This window comes from Puma concolor, chromosome B4 (genome assembly GCF_028749965.1).
Source record: "Puma concolor isolate L17-30 chromosome B4, mPumCon1.1.hap2, whole genome shotgun sequence".
NCBI classification, from domain to species: Eukaryota; Metazoa; Chordata; class Mammalia; order Carnivora; family Felidae; genus Puma; species Puma concolor.
The window spans coordinates 64,898,171-64,925,271 of NC_141673.1; the positions used below are offsets into that span (position 1 = coordinate 64,898,171).

At 45.5% G+C, this 27,101-nt stretch overlaps 1 protein-coding gene across 6 annotated transcripts in view; it reads left to right on the top strand.

Annotated features, from left to right (window-relative positions):
- Positions 1–15,852: 15,852 nt before the first annotated feature.
- The window catches only part of POU6F1 (POU class 6 homeobox 1), a 28,341-nt gene continuing 17,092 nt past the window's right edge, over positions 15,853–27,101 (top strand). The window contains exons 1-3 of one of the 6 annotated variants that reach the window (XM_086713375.1): positions 15,853–16,139; positions 20,000–20,519; positions 22,325–22,404. The gene's annotated coding sequence lies outside the window, so the exon portion shown is untranslated. Of the gene's footprint in view, positions 16,140–19,999; positions 20,520–21,430; positions 22,405–27,101 lie in introns of those variants that run through there. The other 5 variants (XM_086713374.1, XM_086713376.1, XM_086713377.1 and 2 more) reach the window with 5 other exon arrangements.

Here is a 27,101-nt window from a genome sequence, read left to right on the forward strand (position 1 = left end):
TCCGCCCCTTTGCCCGGCCTCCAGTAGCCAGAGGGAGGGCTCGCGTGGTCCCGCCCGTCGCGCGCGTTGGCTCCGCCCCTTGTGTCATGTCTTCCAACCCCCACCCGCGTCCCAAGACGCGAAGAAAACCAAATACAGGTATTGTCTCAAAACAGGATTTTTTTTTTTTTTTTTTCTCTTTTGGGCGCTCGGAGGCAGGACCATGAAACTGTTCCCCGGAACTTTTTTCCACCTACGCGCAGCAACTCAAGGTCACCTCACCTTAACAGCCTTTCCATAAAGGGCATAGATTGCTACTTACTTCTCTACCGCCCTGAAATGTGCTCCCCAAACCTTGGCCTATCGCGCAGTTTCCCTCTTAGGAAACCCAGCTTAAGCTTCAGCTGGGTCAAGATGTATTTTGCCAGTCCAGCTGTCATCTAGCCTTTTCTGTGGTAGACTCTCAGTCCAGTCTTCGCTGCCTTGTCTGTTCCACCGACAGGCTGTCAGTATTTACTTCTGTGTCCTTTCTTTGTTACTAAAAGGCAGGGCATGCAGGCTCTGCCGTGCGTCCCCCACGGCAGCTAGCACTAAAACTGGCACGCCCGCGGTCCCCAAGGAGTGCTTGTGGCCCTGCCCTTAACTTCGGCACTTATTACAGGTGACCTGTATGGTGCTTTGTCTATATTTTCTCTATATCGGTGTTTCGCCTCTAACCTTATTTTCCTGGTGAGCAAAGATGCCATCCTTCAGGACAGCAATTAAGGTTTTCCTTCCATCTTTCATTTTAAAATATGCCAACAATGTGCAAGTACAGAGATGGAACTGAGCAAGACATTTTTAATGTTCAGATTAAGACTAGTATCGAAAAGCCTATATTTACCTTTTCCTGTATGTCTGCCTCTAATCTTGAAGGCAGGGTGGTGTTAGACATTCACTCCTTCAGCCTCTTTGTGAAACGCTTAACAAATGCCAGGCACTGTTCTAAAACAAAACAAGGCCCTTGCACTCTTGAAGCTCACCTTCCTATGCAGGGGCTTGCAAAATTTTTGGCCACAAATCCACAATAACATGCTTTAAATCATGACTCAGCACACACACATGTTTACAACAAAGTTTTTTGACCTCGTACTTATCCTTGTATGTACAACTGCACTGTAGTATTTTATATTCTATTTATTTTTTTCAAATCTGGTCGCAGTTTCCCATCCCGTTAACAAGTCAGGACCCACAGTTTGAAAAACACCTTTTTTAGTAGACTTTTGTCTCCAGAGCCTTGCACCTTTTTTTAGGCTGAAGTTTGCGATCAGTAATTGGGAAGTCAAGGAGTGAATAAATCCTTGAAGGTCAGATCACACCTTCCCTGTGCCCTAACTTTTCCAAATCAGATCCTAACTTGATTCCACCCCAGAGCCTGAAATTGGAGAAGTCACTAATCTATCCCAACCCCTACTCACGCTCAAGGTGTCAGAAAATACAGAACTGAACCTAGGAAAGGGAACTTCCCTTATTTCTCTCTGTGGGCTCTCAGAGACCCCTAAAAGTGTGTTGACTGTAGCAGTCTGTGTCAATGAGAGTATAAGAGGTGGTCCCTAAATCAAGACACTAGTTCTGTTCTCACTCTGTCACCCGCTGACTTTAGTCCTCTTCTACTCAGCTCCCACTTATTCTCCACAACTTACTTATTTTTAATTTTTTTAAAGTTTATTTATTTTGAGAAAGAGATAGCATGAGTGGGGGGAGGGGCAGAAAAAGAGGAAGAGAGACAGAATCCCAAGCAGGCTCCACGCTGCCAGCCCGGAGCCTGATGCGGGCTTCGAACTCTTGAAACCAGAGATCGTGACCTGAGCCGAGACCGAGAGATGGGCACTTAACCAACTGAGCCATCCAGGCGCCCTTCCCTACTATTTCTTAATCAGATCCTGCACCGGTGACCTTACAGGTGTAATCCATTGAAGGCCTTTAGCAGACTGAAGAAAGCTGCAGGTCAGGAAACAGTATCTCAGGTTAAGTAGTTGAACTAAGTTACACAGCTGCAAAGCCAGTAGTCCTACTCAGGTTTGTGTGACCGTCCAACGTCGTTTTTAATTTATTTACACTGTTTAACCTGTTTACATTGTTTTAAATTCCATCGCCTCCCAAGAGTCTCCGTTTTATCATCTGCCAAAAAGGTCACACAAGCCTTGTGTCACCTCCAGCTCTAGACTGTTTTAGGGAAGGACGTGAACAAAGGGAAGCCTGAGAAGACAGAGGGGAAGTGGGCAGAACTGATAATCAGGTTGTACATTTTGCTCAGGCCCTACCAGTGTTAAAAACTCAAACACTGGGGCGCCTGGGTGGCTCAGTCAGGTAAGTGTCCGACTCTTGATCTCAGCTCAGGCTCAGTCTCAGGGTCATGAGTTCAAGCCCCATGTTGGGCTCTGTGCTGGGCATGAAGCCTACTTTAAAAAACAAAAACAAACAAACAAACAAAACCACAGGGGAGCCTGGCTGGCTCAGTCAGTTGAGCATCCGACTTTGGCTCAGGTCATGATTTCATGGATCATGGGTTCAAGCCCTGCATCGGACTCTGTGCTGATAGCTAAGAGCCTAGAGCCTGCTTCGGGTTCTATGTCTCCCTCTCTCTGTGATCCTCCCCCACTTGTACTCTGTCTCTGTCTCTCAAAAATGAATAAACATTAAAACACACACACACAGATACTTCTACTGGATGGTAAACAGCCATTGTCCTAAGTTGTCTCCCCAAGCACACCTGTCTGCTCTGACCCCCACTGGAATCCATCTCCTGCCCAGGATCTCTCCATGGTCCAGTGATGAAAAGGTAAACTATGACACCCAGGAAGCCTCCAGGCCCTACCTCCAGCAAAGGCAAGCTGCCCTCAGATTGGTCAGTGCTACTTCTACAAGATGTTAGGTATTTTGCTTACCACTCTGGGACCTGCGCATAGAGCAAGCTAGGGCAGAGCCAAATGAGATTACCAAGAGAAATGGAAGGGTACAAGCACAGCTTCTCTGGCAGGTGGGCTTAAAGAGAAAGTGGCTACTTTCTTGTACAAGAGTCAAGAGGCTTTCTGTCTTCTTCATTCTCCAGGGTCCCCCAACCAAGATGAAATGTTCATTTTGTCATTTATCAAACATCCTTTCTTGAATTAATTTAACAACTATTTATGGAGCACCTATTATGCGCCAGGCCCTGTGATAGGCACTAGGGACACAATAGTGAAGAAGCAGGCTTCATCCCTACCTTACCAGAACTTAGTCTAACTAATGGGAGTGACAGAGAAGTAAACAGATAATCATAATGCAGTGTGACTAGCGCTGACATAAGGACAGTATGGGGTGTTAGGAGAGCACATAGACTAGGTACCTAATCTCCTCTACTGGGGTCAAGTAGGGCTTCCTGCTGGCAGTGATGTTTGAGATGAAATCTGAAGGGTGAATGGAAGTTAAGCAAGTGAAGGGAATTCCTCAAAGGAACAGCTTATGCAAAGGCCTGGGAAGTGAGAGAGCTTACAAAGAGGGAGGACATGAAAACAGTTCAGTATGGCGGGAACGTAGAATGGGAGGTGAGAACTGGTAAGACGTGATGCTGAAGAGGTCAACAGGAACCAGACCACTCAAGGGACCTTGGAACTCACAGAGGATCCTATCTTAAGACATTGGATTCTATCTAAGGGCACCAGTTAGCCACTGAAGAGCTTTCAGAGAAAAGTGACACGATCCGGTTTTAATTTTAGAAATAGCTTTCTGCCTCCAAAATGTAGACTAGATTAGAAAGGGACAAGAGTCGAAGTGTGTCTGGGAGAGCAGTCAGAATACCAATGAGTAATTTAAGTGAGTGATGATAGCAGACTGCCCACAGAAATAGTGGTGGGGTAGAAAGAAGTCAGGGGTGGGGGGGAGGGCGTTCCAGAACTCTTTACAAGGCAGAAACAAGCAGGCTAATACTCAGGATTAACGTCCAGGATTAGTTAAGAGAAATACCGTGAGGGATGAAAACTACAGAAAGTGAAAAGACAAATGACAAATTGGAGAAAAGATATTTGCAGTTTGTATCACAAGCGGCTAAGCTCCCTGTCCTAGAACTCACGGAGATCAGTAAGCCACTAGAAAAAGTAGCAAATGACATTTACAGACAGTTCAGAGAAAAGTAAATATAAATAAATGGCTTTTAAACATATGAGATGATGTTCAGTTTCACTTTTTTGGTTTAAGTTTATTTATTTTGAGACAGTGAGTGTGGGGGAGGGACAGAGAGAGAGGAAGGGAGAGGGAGGACCCCAAGCAGGCTCCACGCTTGTCAGCACAGACCCTGATGTGGGCTCAAACCCATGACCCCTGAGATCATGACCTGAGCTAAAACCAAGAGATGCCTGACTAAGCCACCCAGGCACCCCTCAACTTCATTCTATTTAATAAGAAAAAGGCAAACGAAAACCGTGCAGACACCATTATCAGATTGGTAAAATCCAAACATTTGCTAACTTCGCTCTATTTGCAGGACCGTGACCAAACAGACACTCTAATTTATTTTTTTGTTTTTATTTTCCTAAGCTGTTATTTTAATTTCACTTAACATACAGTGTAATATTAGTCTCAGGTGTATGATACAGTGATTCAAGCCTTCCCTATGACCCTAGGTGCTCACCACAACAAGTGCACAACAAGTCCTTAATCCCCATCGCCTATTTCACCCAGCCCCCCTCCCCTGTGGTAACCATTAGTTCTCCATAATTAAGTCTGCTTCTTGATTTGTCTTGCTCTCCCTTATCTTTTCATTTTGCTTGTTTGTTTTGTTTCTTAAATTCCACATGAGTGAAATCATAACAGTATTTGTCTTTCTCTGACTACACTCTCTTGCTGGTGGGAATGTGTTGGTATAACTCCTACTGGGTTAATTTGGCAGTATCTATTGATACACGATATCTATCTATCAATACACATACCATCCCCATTTCTAGGAATGATTCCTACAGATATTTGCACTCATGAGAAACACTGCGTATAAAGTGTTCACCGTAGCATTGTAATAGCAAAAGATTAGGAATAACCCATATGTCCAATAATAAGGAAGCAGTAAAACAAATCCTAGTACAGCCATACAGCTAAATATTCCGTGGCTGTAACAAAGAATGAGAAAACTCTCCAAAATATTTTTAAATTAAAAAAAAAAGAAAGAAAGAAAGAAAGAAAGAAAAAGAAAGCTTCAGAACAGTGTGGTTAGCATGATGCCTTTGGTAAAAGAGCAGGAAAACCAAGAATACTCTAGTATTTGAGTAAAGAAATTCTGAAAGAACATACAAGCTACCTACAAAAAGTGGCTACTGGTTGGCATGGGGAAACAGAAGGAAAAGTGAGACTTTTCACTGTATAACCTCTAAAATTTTTAAAAATTGGGGCACCTGGGTGGCTCAGTCAGTTAAGTGTCTAACTCTTGATTTCGGCTCAGGTCATGATTTCACAGTTCATGGGTTTGAGCCCCACATTGGGCTCCATGCTGACTGTGCAGAGCCTGCTCGGGATTCTCTTTCTCTGTCCCTCTCTGCCCCTCTCTGCTCTCTCTCTCTCTCTCTCTCTCTCTCTCTCTCTCTCTCTCAAAATAAACAAATAATAAATAAATAAAATTTTTTGAACCATATGAATGCTTACCAAGTCAAAAAATTAAAGCAATGTTGTCACACCTATGAAAATGGCTAAATAAACTTAAAAAAATTTTTTTAAATAAATACAATAAAATGGCTAATATAAAAAGCCTGACTATTTCAAGTGTTAGAATGTATAGCTATTAGAACTCTCATATGCTGCTAGTAAGAGTATAAAATGGTCCAACCACTTTGGAAACAGTATGGCAGGATCTTTAAAAGTTAAACATACACATAGAACTACCCTACAATCCAGCAATCGCACTACTAAGTATTTACCCAAAGGATACAAAAACGGATTGTTTATAGCAGCATCTATCAACAGTAGCCAAATTATGAAAAGATCCCAAATGTCCATCAACTGATGAATGGATAAAGAAGTTGTTATATATATATATACATACATATATATATATACACACATATATACACATGTATATATTAAATTAAATATATATATATACACACACACATATACATACAATGGAATATTATTCAGCCATAAAAAAGAATGAAATCTTGCCATTTGCAATGATGTGGATAGAGCTAGAATGTATCATGCTAAGCGAAATAAGTCAGTCGGAGAAAGACAAATACCCTGTCATTTCACTCCTATATGAAATTTAAGAAAAAGAACAGATGAACATAGGGAGAGAAAAAGAGAGGCAAACCCATAAAACAAACTCTTAATTAGAACAAACTGAGGGTTGCTGGAGAGGGGGGGATGGGTTAAACAGGTGATGGGTATTAAGGAGGGCACTTGTGATGAGCACTAAGTATTGTGTGTAGGTGATGAATCACTAGATGCTACTCCTGAAACTAATACTGCGCTATATGTTGACGAACTGGCATTTAACCAAAAACTTGAAATAAATAAACAATAGGGGCGCCTGGGTGGCTCAGTCGGTTAAGCGTCTGACTTTGGCTCAGGTCACGATCTCACGGTCCCTGAGTTCGAGCCCTGTGTCAATGATGGCTCAGAGCCTGGAGTCTGTTTCAGATTCTGTGTCTCCCTCTCTCTCTGCCCCTCCCCCGTTCATGCTCTGTCTCTCTCTGTCTCAAAAATAAATAAACGTTAAAAAAATTTTTTAAATAAAAAATAAATAAACAAAACAATTTTTTTTAAAGTTTATACCATATGATCCAGCTATTCCAATCCTGTTAACCCAAGAGAAATGAAAGCGCATGGGCACACACAGACTTACAAGGATATTTATAACAGCTTTATTTGTAACAGCTCCCAGTTGGAAACAACACAAATGACCAACAGGCCAATGGGTAAACAAATTGTAGTATTGCTATACAGTAAAAAGGAATGAACTATGGAATTCCCCGGGTGGCTCAGTCGGTTAAGCGTCCAACTTTGGCTCAAGTCAGGAACTCGCACTCTGTGAGTTTGAGCCCCGCGTCGGGCTCTGCACTGACAGCTTGGAGCCTGCTTCGGATTCTGGGTCTCCCTCTCTCTGCCCCTCCCCCACTCAACCTCCGTCTCTCAAACATGAAAAAAGTTTTTTTAACATAAAAAAAAAAGGAACTATGGATGCACACAAACTGGATAATCTCAATTATGCTGAGTGAAAGGAACCAGACCAAAGAAAAATAAAAAATAAAAAATGCATACTGTAGGATTCTGTTTATATAAAATTTTGGAAAATACAAGTTAATCTACGGTGACAAAAAGCAGATCACTGGTTGCCTGGGGGAGGGGGAGGGACAGGAAGGAAAGATGGATTCCAGGAAAATTTTGGCGGTTGATGGATATGTTAATTATCTTGATTGTGATCATGGTTTTCATGGGTGTATATGTGTGTCAAAATTTATCAAATTGTACATCTTAAATGTCCAGTTTATTGTGTGTCATTATACCTCAGTAAAGGTATGTTAGGGGTGCCTGAGTGGCTCAGTTGGTTAAGCATTGGACTCTTGATTTTGGCTGAGGTCATGATCTCAAGGTCATAAGATCAAGCCTCACATCAGGCTCCGAGCTGGATGTGGAGCAAAATTAGGGCAGAAGTTAGCAAATGCTAGAGTACAGATGGGTAAGCCGTGGTCTGAGGGTTCAGAGAATGGCCTTGCCTCTTCCTGCTGGGTCCCTACTTCCAATTAGGCTGAGTAGAGCTTTTTTATGTACCTTTTTTTTTTTCTTTTAACTTTTTTTAAAAGTTTATTTATTTTGAGAGAGAGGAAGAGAGCAAGCATGAGTCGGGGAGAGGCAGAGAGAGGGAATCCCAACCAGGCTCTGCACTGTCAGTGCAGAGCCCAGCGCGGGGCTCAAACCCAAGAGCTGTGAGATCATGACCTGGGCCTAAGTCAAGAGTTGGACACTTAACTGACTGAGCCACCCAGGCGCCCCTTTTTATGTACCTTAATTGAACACCTACTATGTGTTGTGCTCTTGACTTATGTAACTGGAAGAATAAAACCACCTCCTATTTCCCAGCCCAAAGAAGGAGGGTAGTGGTTTGTGGAAGAATCTAATCAGGCTCTTTGAAGCAGCCTTTTCAAAGCTTTGGCTGGTTTTTGTGTAACTAAGGGAACAAGGATTACAAGATATATGACTGAGAAATGGACCCTCCTTTCTTATTCCAGGCAAGGCTTTGTAGGAGAGGCACTAACACCGCTCTGCATAATAATGCAAAGGGCTAATTCCACCGTGGCGGGGGCAGCGGCTCTTCTTTGGGGGTTTTGACCAATTTTTCTCAGTGTGAAATCCCAAGCCACCTGCACCAGAATCATTCCGTGCTTATTAAAAGTGCAAAGTAATGCAGTGATACTAACACACATTCGCCTGTTTGGGGGTTGAGATCTCATTTTATTCTTCGAGGTACGGGTATGTGTCACGAAGGTTACTTACTTCCCAAAGGACAGTCAGAAGAACAAAGCCTCATCTGCATCTCAGTCTGGCCAAGAGACTGGAAGGGTTCTGGACTCGGGTGCCAGCGGCCCCTAGACAGTTCTGCTGGGTGAACTCTGTGTGCCAGAGCTCACTGGGACACATGCTCTGTGGCGCCTTTCCCCTGGTCCATCTCATAGCACCACGCACCCTCCCCCCCCGCAACACTCACCTCTTCCAGACTGGATTTGTCAGATTTAGGGAAATTTGCTGGCAGTAGCTGAGGAACATGAGGGAGGAAGGCCCTGGGGCTTCCCAGAAAGAAGTGGAGGTTTTAAAAAAAAAAGTTTTTTTTTAACTTTATTTATTTTGAGAGACAGAGACAGCTTGAGTGGGGGAGGGGCAGAGAGAGAGGGAGACCAAGAATCCCAAGCAACTCTGTACGGCCAGCATAGAGCCCGACGCGAAGCGGGGCTCGAACTCACGAAACCGCGAGATCATGACCTGAACCGAAACCAGGAGTCGGATGCTTACCCAACTGAGCCACCCAGGCGCCCCAGAAGTGCAGGTTTGAAAGGGTTTCTAGGGAGGGAAGCAGACCTGAGGACAGGGAGCCAGGTTAGTGTTTGGGGTACATCCATGAAAGGTACAGACCCTTTAATAAAGATTGAATTTCTTAGCTGTTTTTCACTTGGATTATAGGGAAAGTTAAAGGCAAACTTATTTATTTTACTTTATTTTATTTTATTTTATTTTATTTTATTTTATTTTATTTTATTTTATTTTATTTTAGAGAGTGTGAGCGGGGGACAGGGGCAGAAGGAGAGAGAGAGAACCTTAAGAAGGCTCCACGCTCAGCTCAGAGCCTGATGTGGGGCTCAATTCCAAGACTCTGGGATCATGACCTGAGCCAAAATCAAGAGTTGGACATTCAACCGACTGAGCCACCCAGGCACCCAAAAGCAAAATTTTTTTACAAGTTTATTTATTTTTTTTTAATTTTTTTTTTAACGTTTATTTATTTTTGAGACAGAGACAGAGCATGAACAGGGGAGGGTCAGAGAGAGAGGGAGACACAGAATCTGAAGCAGGCTCCAGGCTCTGAGCTGTCAGCACAGAGCCCAACACGGGGCTTGAACTCACGAACCGCGAGATCATGACCTGAGCTGAAGTCAGACGCTTAACTGACTGAGCCACCCAGGCGCCCCTAAAAGTTTATTTTTATTTTGAGAGAGAGAGAGAGCGCACAAGAGACAGCAGGAGTTGGAGAGGGGCACAGAGAGAGGGAGAGAGAGAGAATTCTAAACAGGCTCTGCACCATCAGCACAGAGCCCAACACAGGACTCGATCCCATAAACCATGAGATCATGACCTGAGCCTAAATCAAGAGTCATATACTCAACCAACTGAGCCACCCAGGTACCCCCCCAAAGGCAAATTTTTAGTGTTTTCCCTTATTCATTGCAATTCTCCTTAGTCTTCCCCCAACCCTTTGGCAAAGAACACTTTGTACAGTCATGTTGAGGAGAACTTACAGCTCTGCTCCACTGTGAATATAGTTGCATTTCATCCAGAGGAACCACACCAGGAGTTTTAGACCATGGCCAGCAGCCAGGTGAAGGGCCCAGGACCGAATGGAACAGAAGGTCAAGCAGAAGACTTGGGAGACAGGCATGAGACAAACCTTGCCTTTCATTCCACTTCCCCAAATACACTAGAGAGAGACAGGTGACCCTTAAAATGGAAGGATATGGGGGGGGGGAAGGAGGAAAATGCTGACACTTGGATTTATATACATTATCTCCTTTAACACTTAAAAAAACCCTAGGAGTGAATGTTATTCCCATTTTACAAATGGGAAGCTATGGCTTAAAGACCTGTCCAAGGTTACACAGCTAGTAAGTGACCATGGTCACATCTGAACACAAATCTATGCATCTGATTGGATTATAATGTCTCCTAGTTGTTCCTGTGGCAATGGGGGTTGGCTGCTTGTCCATGCCCCAGAGACATTCGTTATTCTCTGTTCTATAGAACTTTGTATTATTATTTGTATAGCTTTCAAACCTATATTGCTTCTGTAGTTCACAGAAATAATAAAAATATTTTAAAAGGGAGGGGCATAATCAAAAATGGTTTGCGGAAAACATTGTAAAATGCCTCTATCTTGGGACTGGTGGTCTTTATCACCCAGAGGACTTAGGAAGACAGAATATAAAGAACATGAAACACAAAAGAAAATTTAGGCTCTACTCCTGGTCTGCTCCTTACCAGATATTTGGCCTTAGACAAGTCACTTGACCTCTCTGAGCCTCAGTTTTCCTCATCTTGAATATTATTCCTACCTCACAGATATGGTGTGAAGGTCAAATAAGAAGATAAATGATAAATACTTCTGGAGCTATAGAAATCAGCCTGTATCTTAGTTAATCTAAGTATTAACTCTATCAGATTTACTGAAGCTGCTCTTTAATTGCAAGGAAGGATACCCCCCTCTGGCCACTTCCTGGGCACAATCTCTGTGCAAGCAGGAATCAGGGGCCTTTAGCCAAGTTAAATGAATGGTGGTTGATTCTGCCAATTTATTTCCTACTCCAGGCTTTTCTTTCCCTCTTATCTACACATCTGCATGTCAGAAATAAATTTCTGTTTCCTACAATATCATTTTTTTGATGGAAACTTCTAGACTTACTCAGATGGGAGAAAAGGGGGGGGAGGAGAACAAAAGACCACATTTCTTCTGCATTTCAATCAACAACCTCATTTTCTTCTAACAGTTGAAGTGAACTTCTTATGAATAATGGATGATGGCCTGATGAATATGCACACAGCCTATTATGCCTGTGAGGTTTGGTAAATAATTTATGAGCTAAAATGTTCCTCACCTTGTTACTGTACAAAAATTATGGGAAAAAAAACATATTTACCCTTTGAGCTGGTAGGGTGATCCGTCAGAGTGACAGCAGCTTAGTAATACAGTCCTACATCATTGCTAAGATTACAGTAAATAGAATAAAATACATGCATTTCAGGGTGGGAGGTCTGTAAAAACTGGAGTTTGCAAGCCACACTCTGTCACATACAAGTTTTCAAAAACTCTGGCTTCTCAGAAAACAAGCAAACAACGACAGCAAAATACCTCTGGCTTCTCACCTTAAAATATCCCTGCATTGTTAACAGTACTCAGCGACCTTCCCCTCTCCCACCTAGTCTCTTCCCAAGGGCTTCCACATGACCAGTCAAGATGGACGGCAGCTTCCTGGTTTCGTGAAAACTGGCCAACCGCGACAGGCCATAACATGGCAAAATCTAAGATTCCAGAGACGTTTTTTTAAAGAAATTCTAAAAGCTCTCAGAGAGAACAAACAGGTAGCACACAGAGGGGAAAAACTGGTGGAGAAGCACTTGGAAATGCATTGGCTGTCTTTTGTCTCCTCCCAATTGAGGGTTTTTTTTCCTGCTGACCAACCTGACTCCCTGCTGTATCATCCTCCAACTCACTCCCACCTGCCCAAACCTCATTCCCTTAGCAACAGCAGTGATGCCTTTAATCTGGTGATGGGGGGGGGGGGCGGGGGGGAGAGGCAAGATTAACTATGGACACGAGGAAGATGTTTGGGAAAACAGGCATGGATCCTGGGGAAATTTGGTTGTTCTACCACAATTCTGAAAACCTGAAACTGGGTGAGTTCTCAAGCCAGGGAAGATAGGACACCTGGGACTATCTGCTTCGATTCCCAGAGCTTTCTAGGAATGGAGTACCAAGCCAAGGGAGCCGTCAACAGACTCTTGCTATCCCCCTGATGTGCTGAGTGCTTGGTGGAGACCAGACAAAAAAGGAAACAGAAGGCCCTGCCCCACATCTGGTGGGGAAACCAATATGTTCTCCAGAAAAAGGACGAATGGCCTATAAACTACAAATTAGATAATGAAGTTATTGGAACAATGATGTAGCTAAAATAATACTAATTAGAACAACATGGTATTATTCAAGAAAGCTTTTTGCAGGAGATAAACCTCAAGTGGAGTTTACAAAGGAAGAAAGACCCAATTAAACTGAAAGATTAGAGGTATATATGGCCAGGCCTTCCTGATGTGGGCCCTGCCAATCTTCCCAGCCCCATTTTGTGCAATTTTCACTGCTGTGCTCCAGCAGCACATGTTGATCCTCTTTCAGTGTCTTGAATGCCAAGTTCTTTCCTGCCAGATGGCCTCTGCCCGGCCTCTGCCTCTGCTGTTCCTTCTGCCTCCTGCCTATCCTGTCTTTTAAAGTTTGTCTTACATTTCACTTCTTCAGAAAGGTCTCCCCTGCCCTGCCCCCCGGTGTTATTCTCTTTCACATCGGGTTGTTTTCCTTCTTTTTATTTATTTATTTATTTATTTATTTATTTATTTATTTATTTAGAGAGAAAGAGCATGAGCGGGGGAGGGGCAGAGAGAGAGGGAGAGAGAGAGTGAATCCCAAGCAGGCTCTGTCTGCACTGTCAGTGCAGAGCCTGATGTGGGGCTCAAACTCCCAAACTGCAAGATCATGACCTGAGCCAAAATCAGGAGTCGGACGCCTAACCAAACTGAGCCACCCAGGTGCCCCTGTTCATAGCAGCTTTATCCATAAGGGACAAAAACAAGAATAACCCGAATGCCCATCCGTAGTAGAATGGATATATTGTGGCATAATTATGCAATGGAATATATATACAGCAACAAAAAAAGAGCAAACAATACTGCTAGGCACAACAACATGGATGAATCTCAGGAACATATGTTCAGTGACAGAAGGCAGACCCAAGAGCACATACTGTCTTGATTCCATTTATATGAAGTTCAAGAACCAGCAAAGCTAATCTATGGTGATAGAATTCAGAATAGTGGTAACAGTTGAGTCTTCTTGGGTGTTGGAAGTGTTTTTTTTTTTTTTTTTTTTTTTACAGTAGGCTCCATGCCCAACGTGGGGCTTGAACTCAAAACCCTGAAATCAAGAATTGCATGCTCTACTGACTGAGCCAGCCAGGTGTCCCGGAAATGCTCTATATATCGTTTGGGATGGTGATGATAATTATGTAAAACTTCAAGTTGTACATTTAAGACTTAGGTACTTTACTGGGTGCACATGTCAAACCTGAATTTTAAAAAAATTAAACACACAAAGAAGTAATATATGCTCATCATCAAAAATTTAAGCAATGCAGAAGCATAGACAATACAAATTAGAGGTTTCCTTTTTCCAGAGAAAACCACAATTAACATTTTGATGTATGTCTCCCCCCAACCCCTTCCATCATGTCCATTTCTTTCTTCAAACTATCATCCTTCATATTTACATTCAAAACATTTGATCTGTGTCTGGTACCAAACCAAGTCGCATAGACTAAGAGTTTTTGCCTTCGTGTGATAACATTCAAGAGTAAGAACGTGCCCCTTCTTCACAGAGTGATGGGAAATACAAAAATGAGTAAGTCACAGCCTGTGCTCTCAAGGAATTTACAGTCAGAGGGGAAAGACCACAGAGACTACAGACCAAACAAAACTCCCAAGAGGGGCACTTGGGTGGCTCAGTTGGTTAAACATCCCACTCCTGGTTTCAGCTCAGGTCATGATCTCGCGGTTTGTGCGTTCAAGCCCCACATCCGGCTCCACACTGACAGTGCAGAGCCTGCCTGGGATTCCCTCTCTCCCTGTCTCTGCCCCTCCTCTACTCTCTCTCTCTCTCTCAAAAATAAATAAATAAACTTAAAAAAAATTTTTTTGAACTCCCAAGAGATAGAATACCATGATATGTATCAGAGTTTCACAAGGCCATTAAAGTGGATCTAAGACTATTGTACAGGTAATCATACATCTGTATAGAGCTTATAGTTTTTGAAGTTTTTTCACACACAGCCCCACTATTAAACTTCTTAACCCTAGGCAGTAGTGCCTATAGATATTACCCTCATTTTCTAAGTAATGAAGAAGTTCAACTACTTGCCTGGACTGCAAGCAGAAGAGTTGGGACTAAAACCTAAACGATCTGACTCCTAATCCACCAGCAGGAACTCCTCACTCCCACACGGAAACAGCAAACGGACAGCACCTGAGCCCTGCTGGCCCAGCAGATGATGACGTCAGGACTCAAGGGGGAAGCTTCTGTGAGCAGGACCTCTGGGTGCGAGCAGGCTCCCGGTGACATTCTGGAAAAGCCTGTGGAGCCACTGGTGCGGCTTCCCTTCTATACCCCTCCCCTGCAGGGTCTTCCCCTAAGGGGCTTAAAGAACGGTCGGGGGAGGGCTGAGGACTCCAGATTCTCCCCGTGTTACCTGTCACTCCTCTATCTCCCGCGCTCCCCGAAATCCACCAAATTGGGGTGGGGGTGGGGCGGGCAGTGGGTGTGCAATCCAGGCCAACAGCAGGCCGCCTACATTGAGGGATCCATATTCGCTGAATTTAGAGCCTCCCTAAATTATTCTCCCCTCATGCCTTCTCTTCCCCTTGGGACTTCCAACTCCTTCCTCTTCCACTTGCAACTACTTCTCCAACCTGCTTTCCCTCAGCGCCCAACTCTGCCTTTTCCCATCCCTTCCCCTACCTTCAAAAGCCCCTAGGAAACCAAATCCTCCACACCACCATCACCAGCAAGGCACAACGTTGTTTGTCTCCATTTTACCGAACTTTGTCTTTTTTTTTTTTTTTTAACATTTCTTGTCCACTTGGACAAGAAGACAGGGAAGTCGTCTTTAGACAAGACAGCCCACAACCAACCGCCACTGGGGTGAGGGTGGAGGGTGCATTCAGGACCTGGGTTCCCTCCCTGAAATGGAGCTGGCTGAGCGCCCACGAGTTCCCCCTCCTCTGTCGCGGTGGGGTTCCGGCCTGGGGCTTGGGAATGGACCTGAACTTGACTTTCTGGACGAGGAGGGGCACAGTGACTAACCTAGAGTGGAAAGGCGGCGGCGACGGGGAGTCACCGCCCCAACCCCAGGCTGAAGGGACCGTGGCACAGGGTCTCCACTTCAGACTCCTGTGCTCCCTCTCTCGCACCTTCCAAAATGAAAGCACCTCGAGCAGCACCTCCGAGGGGGCTGCGTGACCCGCCCCACGGACCCTCCATTCCAGTCCAGGAAGGGAGCCCTTGGGGCCTCCTGGCGTGGCCAGGGGCTAAGGGTGCTGCCCTCCCCACCCCCACCCCTCGTTCCCCTCTCCCCAGATCCCCTCCCTTCCTCCACCACCCGCCCAGCCCGCCGCCCCCGGCGGCTGGCGCGCGCGGTGCAGCATGCGGCAAAGCTCTTTGCATAAATTATGCTCATGACGCAGCAGCTAAAAAAATCCAAGTAGCAGAAGGAGGGAAAAAAAAGGGGGGGGAGGGAGAGGGGGGGCCGTGGAAGGGGTAAAAGAAGAAAAATATATATACCTGCCCGCCCCCCCCCCCCAGCTCCCCCACCCCGCTTCCCGGCCGCCCCCCCTCCGCCCAGCGCAGCCCGCGGAGTCCCCTTCGGCTCTGCCCAGCCCGGCCTGGGGGCCCGGGGGCGGCGGCGGGTCCCGACCGGCTCCCGGGCCGAGCCGAGCCCAGCCAAGCCGCACTGGCTTCTTTGTCTGCGGGCGGCGGCCGCCTGGCCCCGGCCCCGGCCCCCTGGCCCGGGCTGTGAGATGAATCTGTAATCGGTGGCCGCCGGGCACCCGGGGCGGAGGCGGCTCGGGCTCGGGCTCCGGTAAGTAGCGGGGTCCGGGGCGGGGAGGGGTTTGCACGGACGGGGAGGGGGCCGGGCAGGGGAGGTTTCGGGTTTGGTTAATATGCAATGCCCGTAATTAGCATAATTTATATATTTATGATAAAGAGAAAAAATGCCGCGGGGCCGGGGTGCCGGGATGCCGGGCCGGGGCCGCGGGGAGCTCCGGGAGTGGGACAGCGCGCGGCCGCCCGCCTGGGGCCGGAGACCCCGGGGCCGCGCCCTGGTCCGCCCGCGGGCCGGCGGGGACCCGGGGAGGGGAGGGGGCGGCCGCCAGGTGGACCCCGTGGGGTGCTTGGACCTGGCCCCTCCCCGTTTCTGCCCCTGGAGCCCTGGTGGGGTACGGACCAGAGCGGACGTTACGTACACAGACCCGGTGGCGACCAGAAGCCGATTCTTGCCCCGCAGGAGAACCTGGACGCCTGGGTTCCTGGCAGTTAAGGTCAACTGAGGCGGCCTAGGCGACCTGTCATAATTCTCCCCAGCCGCAGTACACTGGTGGGACTCAGGGTTAGGAACCCAGGCGTTGCTGGAAGGGTGGGGGAATGTGGGAGGGTCACCATCGAGCAGAGCATGAGCGCTTCATAAATATTTAATAACAATATTATTATTAATAAATAGTCATAATAATGGGCCCGTTAGGTGCTTCCTGGCCATTCTCACCTGGCCAGGCCAAGGGAGCCCCAGGGTGTCTTCTAATCCCCACTTTAGCGTTGGGATCCCCCACTCAGCTATAATTGGAAGCCTGAAACCACAGAATAGCCTTGGCTGCAGGGCAAGGAGATATAAAACACTGTCAGGAAGCCTTTCTGGGCAAACGAAAAGAAGTTCTTTGCAAAGATTTAAGCCTCATCTAGTTTTCCCGATTCCTTGTTCCAAAAGTAGAGGTTGATCTTCAATTGTTCATAGACATCTATCCCTCCTCTCCTTATCTTGGTATTTTAAGGCAGCCAACATCGACGAGCAGGGCCTAATGAGGAATAATTCCATATATTCCCTTTTGATTGAAGTCCTGGTGCTCAGGGTGATATTTCTGTGACCTGGTTTGTTGTTGTTGTTGTTTTGCATATGTGCCATAGAACTTCATTTTGTTTATTGGTCCAACAAAAATACCCAGTATGTGCCAAGTTCTGAACAGTACAGACAGAATTGACCTTGTCATGGAGTTTTCATTTCAGTTTGCTGGCTATAAAATCATAATAGTAATCTTTTACATTTTTTAACACTTTGCAATTGAAAACATTTTTATATCGTGCTTTACTTCGATGAAAAATAAAAATAATAGTCACAAACAGTTACATAGTGTTGGCTGTGTGCCAGGCCCTGTTCTAAATGCCTTACCTAAGTGTTGTCAGTTTAATCCTTACAATGACCCATGAGGTGGGTACTGTAATTTAGCCCCATTTTACAGATAAGAAAACTGAGGCTTAGAGAGATTACTTGAGGAGAAGCAGTACTCAACCTGGGTCTTCTGCCTTTAAGCCCCAAGCTCTTTCTGTGTCAAAAGGTGGGTCAGTGAGGCCACAGAGGGAATGGGAGGGAAACTGGATTGCCACAGTAGGAAAGAGTTGGTGTGGTCAGGGTTCTCCAGAACTTATTGCTACTTCTCTCTCTTTTTTTTTTTAATTTTTATTTATTTTTGAAAGAGAGAGAGAGAACAAGCGGGGAAGGGGCAGAGAGAAAGGGGGACAGAGGATCTGAAGCGAGACAGCAGAGAGCCTGATGTGGGGCTCGAACCCATGAACCGCAAGGTCGTGACCTGAGGCGAAGGCTGCTGCTTAACCAACTGAGCCACGCAGGTGCCCCTGTTGCTACTTCTTTGAAATAATTTTTAAGTAGTCTTAGTACTGCAAATGGGGGCAAAAAAAATTTGAAATAGGATCTGTGTTTTGAGGGAGAAGGAAATATGAGGAAGCCAAATGATCTGACCTGATTTCTTAGTTTATGTTTTTGGCTTATAGTCATTGACCCCCTGTCATGTATGAGGTATTGTACTAGGCACTGGGGTATGTTAATAAGTGGACAGGTCTTGGAACTTACAGTCTGGTGGGGGAATATAACTACTTTTTATTTTTCACATTTCATTTGCCCCCTCCTTTCACCCTGCCTAGGATGAATCATGTTTGGGCACAAAGGAAAGGGTACAGGAGGAGAAACTAAATCTAAACGTGTCCTTATAAACTAGGTTTACTCGGGGCGCCTGGGTGGCGCAGTCGGTTAAGCGTCCGACTTCAGCCAGGTCATGATCTCGCGGACCGTGAGTTCGAGCCCCGCGTCGGGCTCTGGGCTGATGGCTCGGAGCCTGGAGCCTGTTTCCGATTCTGTGTCTCCCTCTCTCTCTGCCCCTCCCCCGTTCATGCTCTGTCTCTCTCTGTCCCAAAAATAAATAAAAAACGTTGAAAAAAATTAAAAAAAATAAATAAATAAACTAGGTTTACTGTTCGCTTATATATGTCTAAGATTATAAATGGTAATTTGGAAAAGGGGAATTAAAGTCATTCACTACTTTCCTATCTTTTTACTCTTCCCTTTCTTCTGGCCCATGTGTATACCTAGCTGGTTTACCAATGGCTTGCCAAGCCATTTATCTCTGCTCATGACATTGGGGGGGGGGGGGCGGTGGAGGGCGGGGCGGGGCTCTGGAGGAGAACTGAGAGCTTCCATTTTCCAATGTGTCCTGATCCTTTGGGGCCAGAACAGGCCCTTTCCATTTCCGGAGAGGAGGCTTGGTATTGTGTTAGGAGGATAGGGATCTGGGGCAGGTGGACACTGACTTCAATTTCGAACCTTCCATGGACTTTCCTGTGCCCTTGGGCAAATCACTGGACTTTTCTCTACCTCCATTTCCCTGTCGATAAAACCGAGAATCGTAATAAGAGCACCATGCTAAGCATTTTACTTACATGATCTCATATCACCGTTATAACAACCCCCATAAGGTCTTTCCATTTAATCACCATGTTAAAGATAAGGAACTTGAGTTTCAGAGAGAGTAAGTCAGTTGTCCAAGATCACACAGCTATTTCACGGCCAAGCTGGGATTTGAGTCTAGGTTTCCTCCCAAAGCCTATATGCTTACTTCTCTTGAACCCTCAACTTTCTATCTGTAAAAGTGAGAGCAATAATAGCTAACTGTTCTTAGTGTTTTACACAGTAAGTCCAAGGTGAGGTCTCTTATTATTTATCCCTGAGAAAACAGAGAAGTAACCTGCCCCTCTGTGGAAGGTCACACAATTGGTCAGGCTTCGGTGTGTATTTGCTCTATGGCTTGGGGGGGCTGGCATCAGAATTGAATAATAATAGTTAATATATATTGAACCCTTTTGCAATTTACTACAACCCTAGCCCTGTTTCAAATATGGTAACTGAGGCACAGAGAGGTTAGGTCCTTGTCCAAGGTTCTCACAGTGAAGAAATCTTTTATAATTTTTTTTAAAATTTGTTTCGAGAGAGACAGAGACAGTGCAAGTGGGGGAGGGGCAGAGAGCGAGAGGAAGAGAGAGAATCCCAAACAGGCTCCACACTGTCAGCGCAGAGCCCGATGCGGGGCTCAAACCCCTGAAGCCATGAGATCATGACCTGAGCCAAAACCGAAATTCGACGCTTAACCGACTGAGCCACCCGGGCGCCCCATCACAGTGAAGAACTCTGAAAACTGAGAGGTGAATCTAGGCTCTCAACTGCTACACTAAAGTGGCATGAGATAATGTATGTAAATTTTTATAATAACTACCATTTTCTGAGCCCTTACTATGTGCCACGCGTTAATTACACGCGTTAATTTATTCGGTCCTCACTATAACCCTATGAAGTAGGTGCTGTTTCTCTCATTTTTTTTTCAGATGAAGAAACTGAGGCACAAAAGTTAAACCATTTGTCCTGAGGCCCACAGCTAGTAAATATCAAGGCTGAGATTGTGAACCCAACCCATATTGGAAGGGAGAGCCGATGGGATTCGGTGAAGGAGTGAATGTGACCAGTAAGAGAGAAGGCAAGGATGATGGCAAGGTTTTTGGCCTGAGCATCTGGGGAACGAGGTAGTTGCCCATTGGCTGGCGTGGGGAAGGCTGCATGCAGGTGAAACAGGCTTGAGGTGGAAATCTAGAGTTTGGTTTTGAACAGGTGGAATATGAGAGGATATGAACAATCAGTAGGCATTTGGATATATGAGGCTGAAGTTCCCTGAGGAGGTCCCGGCCAGAGATTGAGATTTGGTCCTTGTGTGACCGAGTGAGCGCGCCTGGGGAGGAAGTGAGGAGTTCATGGCACCATTCAGCTCGGCCCCAGTTACCAGTCTTGGCTAATCTGCCAATCCCCTGCTTCCTGTCATTGTGGCCTTTTTGAATGGCAGCTTTGCAAGAGGTAAGTGGGTATACAGCTGAAACATAAAAGCAGTGTAAAATGCCCACAAACAACCTAGCCTGAGGAAATTATGTCAAAAACATTTTTTTTAAGTTTATTTGCTTATTTTGAGAGAGAGAGAGAGAGAGAGAGAGAGAGAGTGAGTGGGAGAGGGTCAGAGGGAGAAGGAGAGAGAGAATCCCAAGCTCTGTGCTGTCAGCACGGGGCTGGACTCAAGCCTCGATCCCATGAACCGTGAGATCACGACTTGAGCCGAAATCAAGAGTTGGATGCTTAACCAACTGAGCCACCCAGGCGCCCTATGTCACAACAAATGTGACTTTCTTTCCATTGAATACATAAAACTAATTTCAGCTTAATCGACCATTCCTCAGAGTCCAGTAACTTCACGCAGCGTATCCTGCCCCTCCCAATGACTGGATAATGAGAAGGCATTTTACACCTTGAAAACCTTAACCACATTAAGTGTTAAGGGAGGGATTAAATCCACAGAAATGAAGGGGTGCCTGGGTGGCTCACTTGGTGAGGCATCTGACTCTTGATTTCAGCTCAGACAATGATCTGAGGGTCATGGGATCAGGCCCCATGTCAGCCTCCCTACTCAGCGTGCAGCCTGCTTAAGATTCACATGCACGCACACACTCTCTCTCTCTCTCTCTCTATCTCTCTCTCTCTAAAACAACAATGACAGCAACAACAACAAAACACAGAAATGTGTCTGAATTAAAAGTCTGAACCCCATATAAGAACTTCCATTTTCCTCTATATGGTGTAAGATTTTTTTTTTCAAGTTTATTTTTGAGAGAGAGAGAGAGAGAGAGAGCACTAGTGGGGGAGGGGGCAGAGGGAGAGAATCTTAAGCAGGCTCCATGCCCAGTGGAGGAGGGGGGGGGTGGGGGGTTGGAGGGGGTCCCTGACGTGGGGCTCGATCCTGTGACCACAAGATCATGACCTGAGCCGATATCAAGAGTCGGCCACTCAGCAGACTGAGCCACCCAGGCACCCCATCTTCATACATAAAATTTCGTGTCTGAAACACACGCTCTCATGGAACAAAGGGAAAAGGACCACACCAGATTGTATTAGGTATCCCTTCTGTGGACCCTCTACTACCTTCTATTTATCCACCATGACATTTAAACATACTGTAACGTAGTTACTTTTTATCTCCTTGACTCCCACGTCAGACTGAAGGCTTCTCAACAAAGCTGGCAAATGTTTTTTTTCCCTCCTTGTAGCCCCAACACCCAGCACATAGTAGCCACTGAAATATTTGTTGAATAAATAAGGGATGAAACATTTCAGAATTTTTCCCAATAGGATCTCCGGCTACTCTAGGGGGTTCGGATTTGTCTGAGATTTCCTGACGCTCCTCCCCGGTGTCTTAGAATGTTGCCCTAAGCGAGCCCAGAGCAGTTGCCAAAGGAGAGTGATACATAGAACCCGGTCCCCTAACTCATTCCCCTCCCCGGGAACTCCTTGATGGTCCTGGAGCTCTGGATTTTCGGATTGTGAGCAAATGCTTGAGCACACACAGTTCATTCTCTCCCCGGGGCTACCTGTGTTTTTAGATGTTAGCACAGGAAAGTGAGGGATAAATGAGCCATCTGGTAAGCAGCCGTGGTGCTTTGCCAGGTTTGATTCAGGTGTTTTTCACGCCACTCACTGGAGAAAGAAGACAAAGGAGGAGGCTCTGGGTGGGCGCTGGCTCCCGTCCCAGCTTTACCCAGAGCAGCTCTGCCGTGATCTGTGTGTGTAGTGTTCTACTGCCAAAGTGATCACAGGAGTCCCTTCTCTTAAAACAGACTGTGGATCATCTCTCCTCCCTGGCTGTCAGGCTGTGGACCCTGCATGGCATCATGAGCTCAAAGGAGGCCATTCAAATGTATGTACCCCAGTCATTAGGGAACTGGTCAAAAAGCAAATTAAAGATGGCGGTCTGGTCAGTGAGACCAAGCCACAGCCTAAGGCTTGAGGAATGTGGAAAGTTCCTGGCAAGGGGGTGGGGCTAGGTCCAGGAGTAAGTCTGCACAGATGCTGAACTAGGGGAACACACAGGACACAGCTCAGAGTCAAAATGCTGAGTGTCTACTTCTCAGCGATGTGTTTGTGCCCCATGCATATCTCTGATAGGCGTCCTGTAGAGCCAAGGCTAAGGAGTCATGTAAGGCCAAGACTAAAGCCAAGTGTGTTCTAGGGTCTGAAATGAGGGAGGCCTTTGTCTCTGTTCTGCCTGTATTTCTGGTGTGCTGAAGCCTGGTTGGTGGGTTAGAGTGGGCCTGTGTGTGGCCAGAGGCTCTGAGCCAGGACTGACTTTGCCCTTGACACAAAGGACTAGACATTGAGAAACCAGGCCCGCTCCACATAAGCTCATAGAATCTCAAGGGCAGAAGGGATCTTAGAATCACCTGAGCCTTCTCTACTACTTGAATCTCCCCAATAACACGGCCACAAAAGTGGATAGTTACCTAACAACTCCCCGTGAGTGGCTATGGTTGGCCGAAAGGAGCCAGTGACCACAACAAGACTATGAGCAGACTTTGAGCCCCTCTTGAGCAGATGCCCCTTGCCCCACAATGACTGGCTACCAATGCCTCCCACCTAAAGGCCTTTGGGATTGGGAAATTCTTCCTCCATGAAATGTACATATCAAGCTATAATGGACCCAGATTTACCTTGCATACCTTTCCTCTCAGTTTGGTGTCTGCCTTTTATTTGAATTTGCAAATGACTTGCTAATTGACATTCTTTTGTTAAGTTTATTTACTTATTTTGGGGGGAAGAGCGAGAATCCCCAGCAGCCTCTGCACTGTCAGTGTAGAGCCCAACTTGAGGCTCGAACCCATGAACCATGAGATCGTGACCTAAGCTGAGGTCAAGAGTCGGACGCTTAACCGACTGAGCCACCCAAGTGCCCCAGACTTCTTTTTTTTTTTTTTTTTTTAATTTTTTTTTTCAACGTTTATTTATTTTTGGGACAGAGAGAGACAGAGCATGAACGGGGGAGGGGCAGAGAGAGAGGGAGACACAGAATCGGAAACAGGCTCCAGGCTCTGAGCCATCAGCCCAGAGCCTGACGCGGGGCTCGAACTCACGGACCGCGAGATCGTGACCTGGCTGAAGTCGGACGCTTAACCGACTGCGCCACCCAGGCGCCCCCCCAGACTTCTTTATGTAACAAATTCCATGGCTCATCCCAGTTCCCATCCAGAAGTGGTGGTAAATTGTCAAGTTCTTGGCAAAACTCATAGAAGGCTCCCATGTACAAAATCTGGAGGAGGACATCACCCAGGAATGAGGCTAGAGTCCCAGTGAGGTTGGAAGATGCCTACTACCTCTTCCAGCAAATTCCTCTGCCCCTCCTGTACCCCCTTGTACCTAAAAAGGGAGGCCTTATTTCCTCTTTTTTCAAATTGCTAGGTGTCTTGAATTTCTTGCCCTCACTTTCATCCCTACTGTAGGTGGTTAGAGAAGGAAATGGAGAAAGGGAACCTCATGGTTCTCCTTGCCTCTTTGGCCAGGGAACATTCTACCAAAGGGTGAAGACCCTAAAGCCTCTTAGGTGAGCCAGCAACAACACTCTTAGTTAGGCATATATACCAAAGAACTGAAAACAAGTATTCAAACAAAAACTTGTACACAAAAATTCATTGAAGCACTATTCACGTGGTCAAAAGGGAGAAACAACCCCAACATCAGCCGAGGAATGGAGAGACAAAATGTGGTATATCCATACAATGGATTTCTTTTTCAAGACCTACGAGTTTAATTACCTACTAGACCATCCAGATGGAAATATGTGGTAAATGAATGGAAACAAGGGTCATAAAATTAGGAGAAAGGCTGGCATTTTTAGAGCAGTTTAGGTTTAGATGTTCACCAGGTTGGACTTTAAAAAAAAAAAAAAATTTTAAACAAATACTTTCTTAAGATTTTATTTTTAAGTAGTCTCTACACCCAGCATGGGACTTGAACTCACAACGCTGAGATTAAAAGTCGCATGCTCCACCAATTGAGCCAGCAGGGCACCTCTTAAAATAAAGTTTTTTACCACAGTGAAAAAACAATATATTAAAACGGAATTCCAGAATTGTCCAAATGATTTTTTAATCATGATTACTTTTTTCCACATTTCTTTAAATGTCAAGTTTTCTTTGGCAAATTTATCCAAAAACATAAATTTTCATTGTATAATTTAGTTTATATTTATATAACAGGGTGCCCTAAATTGATGTTCATCAGAATACTGTTCTCTAAGTCCTAATGGCTTATATCTTCCCTTTAAAGTGTGTAAGTATCAAAAAAAGTGTATCTTTTAATTATTTTATCATTTTCAAAGATAGTCTAGAGAAAACATGAATTAAAACACCTGTAAGTTCTTCATTTTTTTTTTAAGTTTATTTATTTTGAGAGAAAGAGAGACACAGAGAGCACAAGCAGGGGAGGGGCAGAGAGAGAGAGAGAGAGAGAGAGAGAGAATCCTAAGCAGGCATCCCACTGTCAGCACAGAGCCGGACTTGGGGCTTGAACTCATGAACTGTGAGATCGTGACCTGAGCCGAGATCAAGAGTCAGATGCTTTTTTAAAAAATTAAGTTTATTTATTTATGTTGAGAGAAAGAGAACAAGCAGCGTAGGGGCAGAGAGAGAGAGAGAAAGAGAGAGAGAGAGAGAGAGAGAGAAAATCCCAAGCAGGCTCTGCACTGCCAGTGCAGAGACCAATGCCGGGCTCAAACCCATGAACCGTGAGGTCATGACCCAAGCGGAAATCAAGAGTCAGAAGCTTAACCGGCTGAGCCACCCAGGTGCCCCAGTTCTTCATTTCTGTTGCAGTGTAGCAATTGGTCCTCTAACCCATGGTGGTCTATCAGCTGAGCAAGGCTGAGTCTTGTTCTCAGATGCAGCTGACTGCACCTCGGAAAGCAACTGACTACAGGCTTCTCCGCCTCTTTTTCAGACAAGGGTAACTAACACAAATCATTCTTTGATCTATACGTTCTGCTAGTTTCATCCCCCAGATCCTCGTTTGGAAATTCTCATTCGCCAAATCGTTTTTGAAGACCATTGCACGACACAGTATCAAGTCATTAGATTCACATGCGCTGATAATTCTTGAAGGTATTTTCCAAATGCTTCCTTCCTTCAGCTTTACCATCTGTGTGTTTAAAATGGTCTCAAAAGTTCCAGGGCCACCTGGCGGGCTCCATCAGTAGTGCGCGTGACTCTTGGTCTTGAGGTCATGCGTTCAAGCCCTGTGTTGGGTGTAGAGATTAATAAATAAATAAGTAACCTTCAAAAAAAAAAAAAAGAGTTCTGAGATTCCAAACATTTTTCTTCTGGAGAAGATGCCGGTTTCTTTGAAAAGGTTCGATAGTTTTCTTCATTCTCTGCTTTGAGGTATTTTACCATGCTGTAACAGGGATTACATGAAAATCTTCCGTTCCTCAGTCATTGTCTAAGTGTTGCACTTACAGGGTTTTTTATTTTTTTAATTTTTTTATTAAAAATTTTTTTTTTAACATTTTATTTATTTTTGAGACAGAGAGAGACAGAGCATGAGCAGGGGAGGGGCAGAGAGAGGGAGACACAGAATCTGAAACAGGCTCTGGGCTCCGAGCTGTCAGACAGAGCCCAACACGGGGCTCGAACCCACGAACCGTGAGATCATGACCTGAGCCCAAGTCGGATGCTTAACCGACTGAGCCACCCAGGCACCCCATACAGGGTTTTTTCTTGAACCGCTTGTGTGGGGAGGTGGTGGATTGGCACACACCTGTGGAGGGCTGGTCGAGTCACAGCTGAGCGTGATGAGCTTTCCATCTTGGAAATGGAACCTCAGTTTGCCTCTCTCTCAGCCCTCCCCAGAGAGAAAGCCCACCCGATATTATCCGTTATTGCATAGCTATAAAAAGGATCAAAGTCCTGACACGTGCCTTGACAACGTTTTTGCTAAGTAAAAGAAGCCAGACACAAAGACCACTTACTGTATGCATCCGTTTTTATGAAATACGGAGAATAGACCCATCCATAGAGGAAAGGCCGACTGGCGGCTGCCAGGGGCCGGTGGTGGCAGAGAAAGGGAGGAATTGCTAATGGGTATGGGGTTCCCTTTGGGGATGATGAAAATGTTCTGGAACTAAACAGTGGCGGTGGTTGCACAACATTATAAATGCATTCGATTCCGCGGAGTTTTGCGCTTTAAAATGGTTAAAATGGTGAATTTTATGTTACGTGGATTTTACCTCAATCGATAAAATAACCGAAGAAGGAGAACCTGTCAGCCAACCCAGGGTTGAAAGAGGAGGAGGAAGGGGAAAGAGGGGGAAGCTAGCGCATTTCTCTGAGCTTAGGTCCCTCATCTGGACTGTGGTGGTGGTAATTCTCCCATCCCCCAGCGGGCATGAGTAATGAGCTTGAGTAAGTGTTATAGAAATACTTAGCACTATAGGCGCTCAACGTCAATGTTAATTGCCTTCTTTTCTGTATAAGTATCTAAACCTATTTGTCCGCTTTATACCTTTATTTCTTACGACTCTATGGTCTGTGAATCTGTTCTTCACGGGGGCTCCTCCCACTCCCCCTC